This window comes from Centrocercus urophasianus, unplaced genomic scaffold, assembly GCF_019232065.1.
Source record: "Centrocercus urophasianus isolate 14NV4802_14NV808 unplaced genomic scaffold, USGS_Curo_1.0 seq_13, whole genome shotgun sequence".
NCBI classification, from domain to species: domain Eukaryota; kingdom Metazoa; phylum Chordata; class Aves; order Galliformes; family Phasianidae; genus Centrocercus; species Centrocercus urophasianus.
In genome coordinates this window covers 6480060-6497254 of record NW_024884475.1, presented here as the reverse complement: position 1 = coordinate 6497254, position 17195 = coordinate 6480060, and the positions used below count along the sequence as shown (strand labels likewise).

The 17195-nt window shown below is 42.3% G+C and overlaps 1 protein-coding gene across 3 annotated transcripts in view; it reads left to right on the top strand.

Moving 5' to 3' along the window:
- Window positions 1-474: 474 nt before the first annotated feature.
- The window catches only part of FAM53A (family with sequence similarity 53 member A), a 30506-nt gene continuing 13785 nt past the window's right edge, over window positions 475-17195 (top strand). For 2 of the 3 annotated variants that reach the window (XM_042812224.1, XM_042812222.1), the window contains exon 1: window positions 475-510. The gene's annotated coding sequence lies outside the window, so the exon portion shown is untranslated. Of the gene's footprint in view, window positions 557-17195 lie in introns of all 3 variants that reach the window. The other variant, XM_042812223.1, reaches the window with a different exon arrangement.

Genomic DNA, 17195 nt, shown 5'->3' with positions numbered 1-17195 from the left:
GCCGCCGCAAACAGCCTAGGCAAGAACAGCGCCTTCCGCCCGTCCTGAGGTAATCCCCTCATTACCGCTACTGCGCACGCCCAGAAGGGACGGGCCGAGGCCGCACGGCCCCGCGTCCTCCTTGCGGCCCCATCCGGGAACGCGATGACGTCATCGCCCCCGGCGAGGAGCGCGACCCTCTCTCTGCACAAGCGCGCCTCCGTACGCTCCCCAGGCTCGCCAATGAGAGCAGGCGGGCGCTACGCCTCCTGGGGGCTGTAGTCTGCCGCGTCTCCCCCGACCCCACGGCTGTACGGCCTTACGGGGCACGGGTCCGCCTCCAGCCTCTTGTGGGCGGGGCCAGCGCGCATCGCGGCCCAATAGCGGGGCGGGTGAAAGGTCGGCGGGCGGGTGCTACAACCAATGGGAGCGTGTGGGAGCCGGGCGGGGGCGGAGCCAGCTGTGTTTTGTTCAATTGCCATTGAGAAGCCTAGTCCATACGCGGAGGGGAGGCGGCCTGTGCGGGCTCAGGTACCGGCCGTTGGGTTCGGCGGCGGCGGGGAGGCTGCGGGCCCGGGTGAGAGGGCAGTGGGTAAACGGCGGTCCTCGGCGATAGCGATTGGGAGCTGCCGTGCGGTGGGAGCGGGGCGGGCGGTGAGGCTGAGGCTCCTTCGTGGAGCTGCGGTAACGGCTGTGTGTGTGCGGGGAGGGCACCCGGGGCTGCCCTTCCCTGCGGCGGCCTCCTGCGTGAGGACGCGTGTGGCGGTGGGGCTGCGGCTCGAGCTGAGCCTGGCTCCATTTTCCGCCGTTACAGGGAGAGTTGGGATGGCAGCAGCCCTGCTAAGAGCAGAAAAAAAAAATAAAGCAAACATACGTAAAAAAAAATTTTTTTTTTTTTTTTTTTTTTTTGAAAAAAGCACCCTGAAATCCTCACGAAAATACTTCATTGGCGTTCGGAATCTCTACAAGGATTTGGCAGGCGCTTAAAATCATCAGGTCGCGGGCCGGGTATTTAGGAGCTCTCCAGGCCTTTGTGCAGGCGTGGGGCTGCTCCCTGGGGTTGCTTCCATCCCCAAGCAGCCTCGGGCAGTTCGGTTCCGAGTGACGGCCTCAGTGTAACGGGCTGAAGCGTCAGACCCGCTCCTAAACGGGCTCTTTGTGCTGTGCCAGCTTTTCTCAGGGCTTTGTTCTGGTTGTTTGGCTTGCCAAACGCTCCTGCAGCCTGCACGCAGGATTCCATAAGAGTGGTTTCTGGGGATTTGAGGTAGCCCTCCGGGTTGGCATTGCGTCACTTCTCTCTTAGCAGACAGAGTCACAGAATGGCCAGGGTTGGAAGGGATCTCAAGGGTGATAAATCTCCAACCCCCCTGCCACATGCAGGGCCACCAACCTCCACATTTAATACTAGACCAGGCTGCCCAGGGCCTCATCCAATCTGGCCTTGAACACCTCTAGGGATGGGGCATTCCAGATAACTGGAAGTTGAGTGCCTTTCTCTTTGGGTGAGGCCCACGTCTCCCATAAGTGCTTAGAAAGTTCACGTGCTTTGTAGCAGTGCTGTTACGTAGGGGTAAGAGGCTGCTTTCAGCCCTGAGCTCAGGCCTGAGAGAGCTGAGCTCTGTTCTGCTTCGCTGTGCTTACATTAAATTTAGCTCCTGAGAACACTGGTTACAGCCCTTATGGTTACGCTGCCTCCGATTCATATCCTAACTGCTAGGAAATGTTTCCATCCAGGCCATTTTTGGCAAGAAGTAGAAGGTTTCTGCCTGCTGTGGTGAGCTGAAATATTTCTGGATAGATTTTAATTGTGAATGGGCTGATTGCTTCGGGTCAGGCTTGGGGAATCTGGAGCACAATGTGTGCTGAATGGCAGAAACTTTCCAAGCAGAGCATGTGACTTGAGATCTGGCTTTATTGGAGGTGCAATGAACGTGATATAAGAGCTTGTATCTTTACAATTATTGTGCTTCTGAAATGCCTGTGAGATGCACATTCTGAGGCAGAAAAACAATTTTTTGGGGAGCTAAAGCATGCATCCAGATCAGCTTTACATCAGGTGGTTTCCATGTGGTTAACGTGGAATTGCTAACTAAAAAATGTTTGCTACTCATTTATTTTGAATTTCTGAGAAATGCTACTAATGTCAGTATTCTTAATCATCCCTCATTTTAGTCAGTAGCAAGGCTCTTTGGCACATGGAAGTGCATGCTGGCTATTAGATACAAACTGAAAATGATCTACGAGATTCCTCTCTAATGATACTCTTCCAGGCCACCTTGTGCTGTGGCCATCTGCCTGTCCTCCAGCAGCCTGTATCTGCCGATGTGCAACTCACTGTTATTGTATCTTAACTTGAAAATTAGTTAAGTGACTGTAAAGAGGTGTCTTAGATTGGGCATTGTAAATTTCAGTATTTCCTCTTGAAAGCTGTTTAATGCAGGGTACTGTGATTAGGAAGAATGAGGAGGCTGAAAGAAGAAATATCTTTATTTGCAACGTTTGTGTTAAAATCTTGAGAAGCTTAATGCGTGGCATAAAGCTGAATTTATGAAAATACACTGGGCTGAGAATCGGAAAGTTGAGCTTTCAGGTTACTTTAGTTTATTACATTGATTGTTTTATTTTAAAATGGTATGTGGGGCTGATTCTTTCCTATAAGAATTCCTTGAGAGTCTGGTAACCATTATTGTGGCTCCCTTGTTTTAGTCCTGACCCCTTTTCCCTCTCTCTCCCTTCTCTCTCTTCCTCTATTGCCTCCCCCAATCTGCATTCCTTTGTGCTAGCAGTGATGATGGCAGTTCTAGTCACCTCCTGTGGTTTGATAGATTATTCCCTTTAGAAACATGTGTACTTAAAACTTTCCAAACATGATTCTTTTTTTCTGCTCCCACACTTTTTTGATGATGGTTTTGAGTTTTGTTTGTAGAATTTGACCTTTCTGTTTTTGCTTTGAATTTGCATAAATAGCAGTGAGAAATCTTGTTAAACCTCTAATGGAAAGTATTAGTTCTTATATTGTTGTTTACATTTCTTTTTGCATAGTTGGGAGGTGATAATATACACAGCAATTTTGCCTTTTGGCAGCACTGAGGCACTTCCCTGCAAGCATACAAGTCATTTTATTTTAGCAGGAAACTTTGTTTGCTTGAAATTTTTATTTCTCTAAAGTAAATTTGGGCTATTTTTAAATTACTGCATTTGTCATCTGTTGTTCATGGGCTATGCAAGTGTAAAACCTAAAATCAAGAGAATTGTCAGCACTCTAATATTAATCTTCTCTACTGTTGTTTTTTTTTTTGAGTCAATCAGTTCATGCAAGTAATGTCATCAACAAGCTGGCAAGGAAGTCACAACTGTCAGTGTTCTGTAGTGGGCAGAAATAACTTGTGAAGGCCGTGTTTCTGTGAATCGCTTGCTCGGGGTGAGGCAGCAGGCAGGGCTGTTGCTAAATACGTTATCTGGGTTATGGCTCTTGGTTTCCTGACAGCAGTATTCTTTCATGCAAGCAGCTGAAGATCTCGCTTTAGAATATACAGAAAGTTTCTTTACTGTATATAAAGAAGACTTACTGAATTGCAAAACCAGAATAATGCAGCTAGCTTTGCACTGCTTGTATTTGTGGTATGTTGTTGAAACCCTGTCCGTCACATGTGTAATGTTTACTGGTGCTAGTGGTAAGAGCAAGGGTTCTGATTACCTAATGTTAGCATCGTTGCTCTGAATTTGGCATGGCAACGTTGGCTGAAGACCTGTGAAAATGAACCTCCAGTATTTAAGTGCAGGGAAGAATACTTGCCATGGTATGTCAGATTGCAGGCCCAGAGCTTTGGGGCACACAAAGAACCTCACCCAATGCCAGAGGTGGTGATTGCCCTTGGATGTGTGTGTGGGTACAGATAGAGCTAAGGGTGTGAAACCAAGCTGCCTTTTGCTAGAGCTGTCATTAGAAGTGTTTGCAGAACTGTCTCAGAACAGTCGGAAACACATGTTGTTGCAGGAAAGGCATCTGAGATGGAAGAAAGCAGCTTTTGCTGAGCTTTAAAATTGGAACCCAGCTGGTTCAGGAAAGGGTTGGTGGAATGGCTGCAGCAGCAGCAGTGTCTGCACCTTTACTTTTGTGCTGATGTCTGTGATTTGGGAAGACAGGACATGAGTTCCTCTTTCCTGAAGAAAACTTGTTTCTCCTTGTTAGCCCAGGCAGTTGGCTTGCTGCTACTTCTTAGTGCATTTAAAACTTACAGGTTTGTGGAACATCACAACTATAATTCAGAGATTTCTATATTAATGCCAGAGTGAGTTAACTTCTTAAAACCAAACAAGAACCATTACTGTCCTAATGGGACCTCATAGGACAGGGCTTTGGCTCCTCTTCTACTGTCACCTTCCCTAGAGCCAAGAACAGGAATAATAGGAGCTTCTGTTGGTGCTATATTAACTTTAGGTCTCTAATTTGCATCTCAAATAACGTTGTGAACAGCTTTAATGCCTTTGAGGGGTTTGGGAGGTTTTTAAAATTTGTATGGTAAGTGTGCTTTTCAGTCTAATTGGGCAGCTCATATTATTATGGCATGTTTAATTCTTTTCTGTGCAGTTTGTGTTGAGGTAAATGGTACTATGTTCTTCCTTCACCTACTCTGCACCCATATTATGTCTTGCTATCTTGTTTGTGGCTTTACGTTTTGCAGTATTCCTGTTTTGCACTTCATGCAGTTACTAGTGGATACTTGGGTTCTTTATTCTACTTGTCAAAGCTTGCTCACAGGGCAAATTCTTGTCTGCTTCCTTTAACTCCCCCTACTTTCCCACTGACAGATGTATTCCTTTGAGGGTTCTGATTTGACCTCTTCTGATTTTAGAGGGGTGAAAACTTGAAGGAAGAAAAAAGAAGTTGTATGTCATTTGGATCTGTCGAACCCTGCTGCTTTTATCAACTTCCAGACTCCAGAAATCACATGCAGAATGTGAAAAAGCCTGGTGTGTTTGGAGTCTGCTGTGGTGTAGGATGTGAATCAAACATGGGATAGTGGAAATTTGCTTGGCCAAATGACTCTGGAACAGAACTTTTTTTGCTAATTTTTCACAGTCTTAATAGCAGTGGCAAATAATTACTTGTTATGTCCTGCTTGGAATGGAGCACAGTGCTGCGTAAGCATGCCCTAAGACTACTGCTGTATCACAGCATCATTTGTTCCATGATATTTAGTGAGGAGGAGGAGAGAGGAGTAATGACAACAGCATTTGGTAAGTAGCTAATCAGTGAACTGGCTAAATGTGGTACATATTTCTTCTAGTGGGAAAGGAGAAAGGAATGAGTACCTAGAACCTCATATTTGCTTTTTTAAAATACAGTTAGAAATAAAATGAAGTTGATGAATTTGAGGAGTGTGGGTAATTTGGGCTGAACTGAAGTGCTGTGGCTTGCTCTAAGGGCTTGGAAAGGTGAGATAACAACAGCAGAGCTCCTGGTTAGAAGAGAATATTTCTGTCACTGAAACCTGGGCATGAAGCTGAAGCTCAGGGCTGCTCACCTCTCTAGATGTCGTTTTCCACTTGAACTTAGCTGGGTGTGTGCTTGTTTGCCATGTCTTCTTCCATCAACACTGCATCCTGACCAGGCTTGTTCACTTCAGTGTTTGAATAAGAAATCGCTGTGCTCTGGAGGTGAGACAGGATGCTTATTGCTCTTACTCCAGTTCTTGTTTTTGTTTTTTTTTTTGCAAATCTGTTCAGAATGATGACCTATAGATCAGATTTGTATCTGGCGAGCCATTTATATTACCAGAACTATTACAGAGGAGGCAAAATACGTAGTGTTTTGTCCATTGTATGCTTCTTAGGTGTCTCATTTGTGCTTAAGCTCTTAGTTCATTTTTTCCCCAGTTTAATGACTTCAAAGTTTGCACTTTCTGTGTGAACATATAACTTATTCTGGGCACAGAGTTCCTTGACTGGCTGTAGCTAATGCTGTCTGCTTTGGCTCCATATCTTCAAGGTTCTGTATCTGTCAGTTTTTATTTAGGAGTATTTGGTTTGCATGCAGTGTTTTCCTATAGCCATGCCTAAGGCTGTAACTGCAGTAAAAGGTGTGTGCATGTGCTCTTGTGACACCAGAGTGAAAGCCATTACATCATTGGAATGGTGCTTCTTGGTTATTAGAAGGCATCTGATTCTGGAATTTGTTGGTCAGAGCAGAAGGATGCCAACAGCATACAACAGTGCTGCTGAAATTCTCATATTGCTGTGAGATATAATTGGACTTGATTTATTTCTGCATGGGCAAAATATGAGGCAGGTATGAGTTTTCTGTTGTCATACACCAAAGGCATCTGGGCAAGCAAACATTAAGCTAGAAATTGTGAAGTTGTTTTCTGAAAAATGAAAAGACTGATTTCTAGCTCGTTGAGAATAAAAATATCTGATTGGATGATGGGCAAAGACACTACAGTAACTTCAAATTGAGATAGCCCCCCAAAATGGCTGGAAAGGATGTGGGCTGGTTGTAAGCCTCATGGCCAGCTGTATTGTGCATCTAATGTGATTCATAAGAAGTTTGACTAGCTCTGCTTTTCCCCAGTTCAGCATTTTGCTTGTCCTTGGCATTAGAACTCATTTTGAATACAGAGCTAGACATGTTCCTTTCTGCAGTGCAAGCTTACTGTCTAATCCCGTGGGCACGAGGGACGTCTATTCTTATCCCTGTAGTAATCTTGCAGAAAATACTTGAACTGGTTTTTTGTCATCTTCATGTCTTCTCATGTTTTGTCTCTCCACGTCTTCCCTGCCCCTCCCCACCAGCCCTGTGATGATTTTGGACTATATAAAGCCAGTGTATTTGTATCTTCATGGGAAGTCGTGTTTTCAGCTCTAATTGTTCTTTTTATTTTTTATAATCCCGAAGTTAGCTTGCATGGATCTTCAGGTGTGGTGCTTGAAGCCTTTGTATTCTAGCTGACTTTCCTGTGCTGATCGGGTGAAGGCTGTTGTGTGTTCTTGTTTGTGCATCTCCAAACATTTGACTTGCCCACAAGGGTTCAACCCTTGTTTCAAGGTCAGCTTGTTGCTCCAGTGCAGCCAGCAGCTTTCTGTTGAGGCCCTCACCTTGCTGTTTGCTTGGTTAATGCCGCCCAAGCACACCTTTCACGGTTGAATTGTATCTGATATCATTCAGAACAGTTTTGCAGCATGCCAAAGTTTTAATTGTTTTGCATTTTTCTACTTCTCTGCTATTTCTCCCATCATTTGTTACTGACAATTTAATTGGTGAATTGAACTGGATTCTTGCTTGGTGTATTCTCCTGTGTGCCACTGATAGCTGCTCTCTGGGTATGGTTATCCAACAAGAACTGCTCTCGCTGTAGAGCCTTTGCTTGCTTGCCACCAGCAGAAGTCATTGACCTTGATTGTGTGACCTCAGTGGCTTCTCTCCTGTCCCCAAACCCTGTGTTATCTCCTTGTTATCTTTTAGTGTTTAAAACTGAGATTTGGGGCATCAATAACATGAATCTGACTCTTTTTGATATTGAAGGGAAACTTCTGGAACTCATGTCCAAAACTTTTAAGTGGTGTGTTGCTGCCTGGGCTCCAACCTGTCACGTAACAGCCTGGTGAAATACTAACTAAATTAACATAAGAAATCTTGAACTTTCTAGCGAAGAGTTTCTGCAAGCCCTGTCTCTGGTAGAACTGTTTGACAGAGTTCTGGAAATACTTTTCATTGTTGTCCTTCCAGCCTCTGCTCCTGTAAACTTTTATCTCCACTTTCCAGCAATTTCCTCAGTTTTGCTCTAATCATTGCACTGTGCGCGATCTACACAAATCTAGCAGTTGATCCTCATCACCCAGATGCAGTCAAGTGCTGTTTTAATGCTGTTGGCTACAATGTGTAATTTCTTGTAACCATTTATTTCCATTGTGTGCTCCAAGGGGACAGGCATCTACCCTTGCCAATCATGCTGCAGTCTTAAATTCAGTAGAGGCTTAATGAGTGTGGTAATCCTCTTCTAAAAACATTTAATGTTGGTCTGTAGAATCCTGAGAGCACTTTAGTGGTTACTTCTGACCTCCAGTGTGTTGCCAAACGTAATGGTGATGAGTGATGAAATGTATATTGAAGAATCACAGGGGCTGGAAGGGACTTCAGAAGATCAAGTCCCACCCTCTGCAAAAGCAGGCTCCCTACAGTAGGTTGCACAGGTAGATGTCCAGATCTAGAAATAGATCAAATGGCACTTTTCTGTCATAGTAAGACGTACATAATACTTCAGTTGCTCTTGGATTGAAAATGAGATTGAATTTAATGTACCTTGCTTGTCAAAGTCTTTATTAAATAAGACTGTATTAAATAAATTGGATTAATTGAGAAGCTTCAAAGCAGCATTTCAAATAAACTTAATTGAAAATAATATATGACTAATGATCTTGACTGCCCTAAGAACAGTGCTTCCAGCAGGACTGCGGAGCTATTGAGAGAAGGTGGGGGGCTTGAACCTTCCTTTCCCTGCTCCCCATTTCTTGCTTGAGCAGGATCAAATAACGCAGAACCAGTTTCTAAGTTTTAAACTTGGTGAACTGTTAAACAGAACCCAACTGAAGCAAATGCTTTTTGCACCTGCTGTTGTCAGAAGCTTGTTTATCACTGAAGTTCTCTTTGGGTTCAGGTGCTGAGCCGTTGACTTCCCTTGAATGCAGTGGTTTGGTGTTTCAGAACTTCAGCAGGAAACATATTATTGCTCTTTACAGGCTATGTTTAACCTTTGCTAGAGTGAAGATGCCAGAATCTCAGATGTAATCTCAGAGGCTTATTTTGGAGTGTTTAGATAAAGCACGCTATTATTGGTATTGAAAGATTTCATTTGAAATCTTTCTCTTGAAGGGCTGAGAGTTTTCAAGTGAAGAGCTGAAAGGACAAGCTTGCATCTCTCTTTCTGTTGACATTATCTGATTAAAATCTTTATTGTTTTGTCCTTCAACTTGGTTACCAGGAGCTGATCTTGTCAGAACGCAGTCATCTGTAAGCATAATTGCCCAAGTGGGGGGGGCGCAGGTTTCTCGTCTAAGCATTCATGGTCCTGTGCTCTCTTGCACTATTTTTGTCTGCAGGTGTATGTGCTTGACCTCCTAGTCAAGCAATTTACCTGCCACCATTTGAAGCCCCAGCCTTACGTTCTGATCAGTAAAGATTTAAAACAAAAAACTTCTTCCGTCCCAACTTTCAGTTCTTGTCAGGCGTTCTTGGGGCACAGGTAAAACTGCACTGACACACAGTCTGCGATACGTGTGTGCTGGTTGGCACCTAGTGTCCACTTGCTTCCCATCCAGCAGAATGGTTTTGCGTTAAGGTTATGTACCCTATACTGGGCGAGAGTAAATATGGCTTGGAGTCCTGGTGACTTCAATAATCCACTTCGGCAAATGAATCTCTCCACAGACCTTTCTTGTAGATTTAGTGACTCATTCATTAAACATCTGACAGGGTTGTGGTAGTGCACACTGAAAATGCTGAGATTTTCTTTCAAGATGAAGATCCATTTTCAGCATTCAAAAGCAAGGAACACCAGTGTAATTTGGGGGAGTTCATCTTAAACTGTTTTTTCCTGGTTTAGCATAGTCATCTTCTCTTGTGGTGTAACTTCTGCTGCCATGTGAGATTTCCATTAGTTGTAATTGTTACAAAAACTTTTCCTAAATGCCTGCTGCAGTTGTGTACCCACCTTACTTTGTGTCTTGAGTTCTTTATGAGAGCATTTCCTGATTAAGCTGTTTAGTATAGGCTGAATGCTCAGGCAAGCAAAGCAGTTGCATGCTTCTGGAATGATTTAGTGAACTAGGAGAACCTAAGCTGTGTATCTCAAAGGAATTTATTGAAGTAGCTGAATAAGTCTGGTGAGAGGAATGCCCCTGATGACACATAGAGCAACATCTAAGTTGAATGTTGAAAGTCCACACGATATCAGTATATGTACTGCTGTCCTCTTTATTTCTTTCCATTGCTGTAGGGAACTTTAGTTACGGTCCACTCATACTTTGAGAATTGGTGGATTGTTTCTGTGGGTTCCTGTATGGTAGAGCAGTATATGTGTAGTGTGGACCTGTTCAGAAATTTTTGACATTTGAAAACCTACAGGGGTGTGTGAAACAGAACTTGGAAGCCACCAAACAGCAGTTCAGAAGAGTAAGGAGCACCAGTGACAGCTTCAAGCTAGTATTTGGTTTTGGTATTTGTAATGCAAAGTATGCAATTGTAATGCAATGTTATTAAAAAAAATTATGCTACTTCAAAGCTGTGTGGCCTGTAGACTTCTGAATTCTAATGGAAGAGGTAGCTGGATTGGTGTTAGGAAACCTAACCCTAATGTTGCCTCCTGAAGTCCTGGAGGTGTTGTCTCCTGCCAGAGAGATTGAAGTTTCTTGGGTAGGAAATTGCATATGGTCAGCCATGATTGCGAACGATCTTAAGGCTGTGAAAGGGTATTTGTTTTGTCTGTTACATACGATATCTTGTATCTGCTCGATGCCCTTCTGTGCTTTTTCAAGATATGATATAGCAGAAAGCTTGGACTACTGCATGCGAGTCTGAAGAGGACTTCATTGCATAGTTCTACCTGTAACTTTCTTTTCTGAAGTTTTTGGGTTTTATATAGAAATACCCAAACAATGAAGTGGCTAAAATAAGGGTATACTCACTTGCTCATTTGATACAATTACAAAATGATCTTCTGGAGAGTTACAATTTTTAGATAGAGGTAGAAACTTTCCTAAATTGGGTGCAGCTCTGTGTGTCCTGGGGGAAATGCTGCTCTCAATATGGAGAATTAGGGCAGTAAGGCTGGGGGAGTGTACTTGGTGTTATTACAAGCACTGCGATGCATGGATATTTACAGAACACTGCTAAGCTCTTGAGTTCTAAATTTAGCAGTGTCTTTAATTCACCAGCTGTACTATTTATTGAAAAAATATTTGGTCTGCCATAGGTTCCTTGTTTTTAACATCCATGCCTATACGCAGCCTAATGTTTGGGAGACTTCCCTGTGTGCAGATTATACAGCTCGTTAGGTCTCTGAAATGCCACGAAGTAGCATCTTAACACAAATGCTTTTCACCTGGCTTGAAGCCTACAGCTTGAACATTCACACTAGGGATCATAATAAAAACAAATTTACTAGTTAGACTTTTTGTTCTAAGTGAGCCAGTCAGATGTCTGAAACTCTTCAGAATGAACCTGAAGGCAAATAGGAGGAGGCTTAATAGCTGTATTTGGGGAATGAGGTGTATAGGGGGGATTTGTATAATCTCTTAACACTGGGCCCATAGGGTTTGGCAACACAACAGCAGTGCTACTGGTTTCAGCCTTTCACAGGGGTAAGGGTGTGTGTTAGTGACAGCGTTCACTGCACATATAAGTTAGGGATCAGTGCTATGTGTCTTTCAGACCTGATTATTTTTAAAGCTCATGTCTGTGTGGCTTCTTATTTTAAGTGCAATCACTAAGGGAAAGTGCTATTGCTTATCTTCAGTTTTTCCCCTGCCTTTTCTTTAATTGGAGTGAGGCAAATATCCCAGTAATAGAGCCAGTTCATCTTTGTACATTTTACAGCCTTAAAGTAATATCTTGTGAGTGTTGTATAAAGTGAATCATTTGCTTTAGTTTTAGGTTGGTGGTACACATGTTTCTCCATAAGCTAATATTCCCTGCATAAGTTACTTCGCAGTGAATGTGAATTTTGTATCTCAGTATGTGGAGAGGGAAAGTAAGTCTTCAGTCTGTCAGTGATGTCATAGACTACAAGTAATACTCTTGAGTGACGATTGCCTGCTAGATTTTGGTCTGAACTATTTAAATGGGCCAGAGTACCTAATCTTAAGCTAGCACTGTCTTGAAATAGAGCATTAGCACACTTTGTTTATGAGTGTAGCTTAAGCATGGAGTTTGTGTGTAAAAGCCTCAGTAGAACAGACTTGTGTTCCTCAACTCTGTACAGGAGCATTTCTGCACTTTCTGCAATCATGCTGAGAAGAAGGAGGGAAAAATCAGGTTCCCACATTGTGGGGAAGTGACTGATCATAGAGTTAGCTATCAGCACTAGTCTGAGCATAGTAGATATTTATATCCTTTGGCAAAATTAATGAAATCCTTACCTGTGATTGAAGTAGTGGTGGATTATTTTAGGAAGGAGCATTAATAACAAAAGTATCCTGATACAGGATGAGACACAAGACACAGATCGTCTGTGTCAGACAGGAGAACAGATACTTCAGAAGATGCAGGATGACTTGTCCGTGTTGTGAATGGTAACTTTTCCTCAAGTCTGAAAGATGGGTTGAGACTTCATAGTGATGAAAGCTAGCAATAATAAAAGCTTTAACCTTTGGCATTGGGTTGAGCTCTTCACTTTAAATTTCTGTGGTGATACATTACCTATTTGGGTATGATCTGGAAAATGTCTCATGAGCTTATTCCACCACTGCTTCCATTGTTTCAAGAAATGTATTTCATAACACCCGTTATGTTCACCCTTCCTTCTGCTTTTTGGAAGGAGATTTTCTTCCTGATTTAAAAATGAACCCAAACCGCCTGAGAGATTAAGGGTAGTATTTCTTATAACAGTTAATTCTGTAAAAGATTAAAATCTTCCATTTTCTAAATTCAGATTTTATGAAAACAGGTTTAGGTTTTTGCTCTGTATGTGTTCTTCAGCCAAGCTGGGTGGATTCTGCATATGAAGGAGAACCTCTATGCTGAAGTATCACCTTTAAGTTCTTTCCAGCACATCATCTGGCTGTGAATTTTGCAAACTGGAAACCACAGACTTCAGCCAGGATATTCTTTTTAGTTTAATTCTGGTTCTTCTGCTTGCAGCTTCCATCTCACATGGGAGGCTTTGAACAAGGTCTGTTTCTTCAATCAGAAAACGGAGTACTTCTTGTTCCCTTTGAGTTCAGAGGATTTGCCAAAGCATGTTGCATTTTAAGGAATAGTCCAAAGTGTTTGATGGTTCAGACTTTGCTCCTTTTTTGCAGGAGCTTCTGCATCTGAAGTGTAGGGGTTAGAGTATAAAGGAATGTATAGGATGCTATCTTTGTTAACAGTTTATATTTTGTCAGAGCTGCCTCAGTGACCAGATGGTGCTGGAATAGTGATGCTTTAGGGTCAAAATGTAGGGAAATTCAGGGCTCCATTGACATTTCTCTGCATTTGAGGCGTGTGGATCTTCTATTTGTTCTCTTCTATCGCTGGAGGCGGTAACAACCCAAATCTTTTTTTTTCTTATTTTTTCTGTTCCACTTAGAGTGGTGAAATATAGTCCTATTTGCATGGTAGGTGAGGTATGTTCTTCTGTGGACTGTTTTGAGCTCTTTATATTGCTTACGCTTCCTGAATCAGTGGAATATCTGAGAAACTTGATTCTAGTGTCCATCAGTTAATATAAAAGATGCCTTCCAGCGTTTTTCTTGTCTCTTTTTCTTGCAGTTTTCTGCTGGAGTTGTGGCAACCATAATCCAGGCTAGAACACCTCATAATGTTGAGGCTTTCTTCTAATAAAAACTGGCTTATGAAAGAATTGTATGGAGAAAGCTGAGAGAGTCTGTAGCTCAAGAAATACCTTTCCAGTCTTTAAAACTCTCTCAACTGCAGATGTTGGAGCTAGTTTCTCTGGCTTCATTTTCAGTAGGGAGGGTTTTGTTAAGCCTTGCCTTTTGTGTTGCATCTCTTCAGGGTGAAGAACTACTCTTTAAAGCTGTGGAACTGGTTATTAACCATACTTTCTTAACCCTGTTTGGATTAGCAACTTTGTCATTCTAATACAGTATATTTTTCTGAATGCAGAGAACCTTAGAAAACAGCACAACAAGTTACTAGCTAAGTACAAGGGGAGGACTCCCACAGTGCGACACGCGGGTCTGTCTACTTCTGATTCCTGTCTCGTGAAACACTGGTGAATAGTTCTGTAGTGGCAGAGAACTTCATAATTAATGCTTCAATTTAGGCTTGATGTGGAATTTTGGAATGTTTCAAAATAACTGCTGGAGATTAGTGCTGAAAAGCACTGAAAGTTCAAATTTTCTTAAAATGCATGCTGTTGATAACCTTTCTGGGCTAAAAGTTGGTAATAATAGTCTTACGTTGCAAGGAATGCTTAGCCTCCCTGTGAACTTCTTAGCACTGTGGTAAATAGTGTTCTATTTCCATGTTCTCTTTCCATGTGGAAGCTGGACTTGTGTGTTGTGAGAAACTAGATATTATGTCGTTTCTTTCAGATGTCATAAAGTATTAGTTTAGAAGTTTTAAAAAAAAAAAAAAAAAAAAACCCACAAAAAACTAAAAGACCGTGCCTGGTCTTCTAGTTGTGCTTGAAGCAAGGCAAAGTTGGGATGGAATGGACAATGCTTTGTTAAAACTTAATTGGTTTTGCATGGTGTTTCAGTTTTGAAATGCTTCCTGGTTGCTGCGGGAAGTGCCAGGAGGCAAAGATCACAGCCTCTTTCATCTGAAGTCTAGTAGCAAAATCACCTAGATCTGGAGTTAGTATTGCTGGGGTGATTAGCTGCTTTGGCTTGCTGAAGCAGAGATAATATTTTAAAGGACCTACTTATCCGAATTGGAATTTTGACTCTAGCTAATCCTTTTCTTCTGCTGGGAGCTGGCTAAGTATGTCTTTGTGGGATTGTTGGTAATAAGGGCTCCATGTAGTTAGCTGAGCAAAGAGTAGGAAATAGTATGAAAGAGGAAAGAGAACAACTTTGAATCTTCTCAGTGGGCAGTATTAGTCCCATAGGTAGAACTGTGGAATTGCAATCATCAGAAACACCTGCATTAGTGTTACGGGCAAATAATCTAAAATCTTGTGATCTCTTCTTCTTTATCCAAGATAGAACTTCAGGGACAGAGGAGAAATTGTTAGAAGTGTTTCAAACAAATGTAAATTTTCCCAGCAAGAGAACTGTTGCTGGAACATTGTGTCCTGCAGGATGCAGAGTAGTAGGAGTGTGTTGGAAATGAATTTGGCTGCCTTACTCTCTAGGAGCCAAGAAGAGATTTTTGAATTGGCTTTATATTCTTCATGAAGACTTTTCATCGCTTTGAAAGCAGGTTGTCAAATGAGATGAGCCTCTGGCATCCGCTGCCTGGGGAGGAGGATCCATATTTTTAGTAGTCTTCTCAAAAAAGACCCCAATGACATCACAGAGAAGATGCAGAATTTGTGACATGAGCACTTCTCCACTCGTAGTTTTGGCAGAGATGTTAACAGACATTACTATTTGTGGCTAAAATTCTTAAGAAATAAGAATTTTCATTAGTGTTAATATACAAATACTGTAGTAAAACCTCTTTCTTTAGTACTGTAGAACTACAAACCTATACTCAAATTTCAGGATATTTGTTGTACAACAGAAGTTTAAATTTGGAAATGATGGTGAGACTGATATCCATCACAGCGCATTCTCCATCAGTGAGGAATGTTAGCTTTGGCTTGCTGTTGCGTTTGGAGTTCCTTGGAGGTTTTTTTGTATCCCACTTATGTTATTCCTTTTCATTAGTCTGTCTTTCAGCAATAAAAATAGCTTCTTTACCCCCCCACCTCCTAGTTTAAGGAGATCCTAGCAAGATTAAGTCTCTCCCAGCACAAAGACTCTAACATCTTTTGTTATGCGTGTTTATCTTGGATGCCTCACTTGGACCTTATCAGGCTTCATAAAGGATGGTGTGCTAAGGGAAAGATGGCCCTAATCTTTTAGGACCTCACCAAACTTGGATCTCCCAGAGATATTGTTTTCTTCAGGTTTGGAGATCTCGGCAGCTGAGCAAGGCAAGTTCAGACAGACAGTGGAGCCTTCGTGACAGCAAAGGTGTGTATCTTTGGGATATGCTTGTGGCTTGCATAGGGCATGTAGTTGCAGCAGTAAGCAGAACTTAGTGGCACGAAGAGCCCTACTGTGAGGCTGCTGAAATCATGCAAATGCAGCAGAATCCATCCTAACAAGGATGGCCAAAGGGTTCCTGTGACTGAAAATCCAATTAGTTTGAAGCACCAAGCAGTAAGAGGGGCATTCAGCTTGATGAGAGTGAAGAGTGGTTGGAAGAGAAAGTCACTTGCCTTGAAACAACTCTAGAAAGAAGGTATTAGGAAGAAGTACGTAGACTTTAACATTTATATGGGTACCGTAAGCACATACTGCAGCAGAGGATCATGAAGCAAACGAAGACTACAAAAAAAAGTGAAAATATCATGGAGAGTTTTTGTAACCTGTGAAACTTCCTTTTAGGTGACATTGAGAGACAAGATCTTGTAAGACTTAAAAAATTGTGTAGTATGGACATATTGGTCCTTACAGTCTTAAAATGACAACTGCACAGAGAAGCTGGAGTGACTCTTAGAAACCTCCCATTTTCTATTGGCCAGTGTGAATTAGGAAAGACAAGAGAAGTAATTCTTGCAGAGCACGAGTAGCTCAGCTCATGGCAGCTGGGACTTCTGTCACTGAGTGAAGGTGCTGAGATGCAGGGCTGATTTCAGCTGGCTGTGTGCTGCTGGATTTTAGTAGCATAGGAGTATGGATTGGAGAAGAGGAGCTAGGCATGTTCAGGCCTTGCTTTGGAACCGGGTGGGGGATCTAATTCCTAATTAGAGGAGAATCTACGTGGCAGATTGTCAGAGTGGATTACTTCTGGGTGAGGCTGGTCTGTGATGTGAGGTGAAGTTTTCTGAAAGAGGGAATTCCTTCCCAAAGCATCCTTCTGGTCTGAACTAAAACTCATTCTTCATGCTTGGTTCTAAGAAATGGAATTTGCTGATGTGGGGAGCAGCAGAGCTTTTTGATGTCTCATCTGAAATAAACTGCTAATAGCTGTATTGGCAACATGAGAAACACTCTCTTGGAATTTCCACTTTGCTTGTGGTACCAGATAGATTTGAGTTGCACGTGATTAGAGACTGCTTAAATGGTTGTAACTGAAGTATTACTTTCAACTTCAGGTAAGGTTTAAATGGATGATTGTTGTGTGGTTCAGTTTGATTGTGAAAGTGCTGTGCCTCCCCATTATCCTCTCCTGTAACTGAATGTATCGGTCCATTAACTAAAAACGAATGCCTTTCTAGTTTCTTCTTTGTGCTAGGTGCACTTAAAATTTTCCATTGAAGCATTTGAAGATTAGAAGACTAAGCAAAATACAAATACATTCTATAGCTAAATGATTACAGATTAGAACCTTGCAGCTC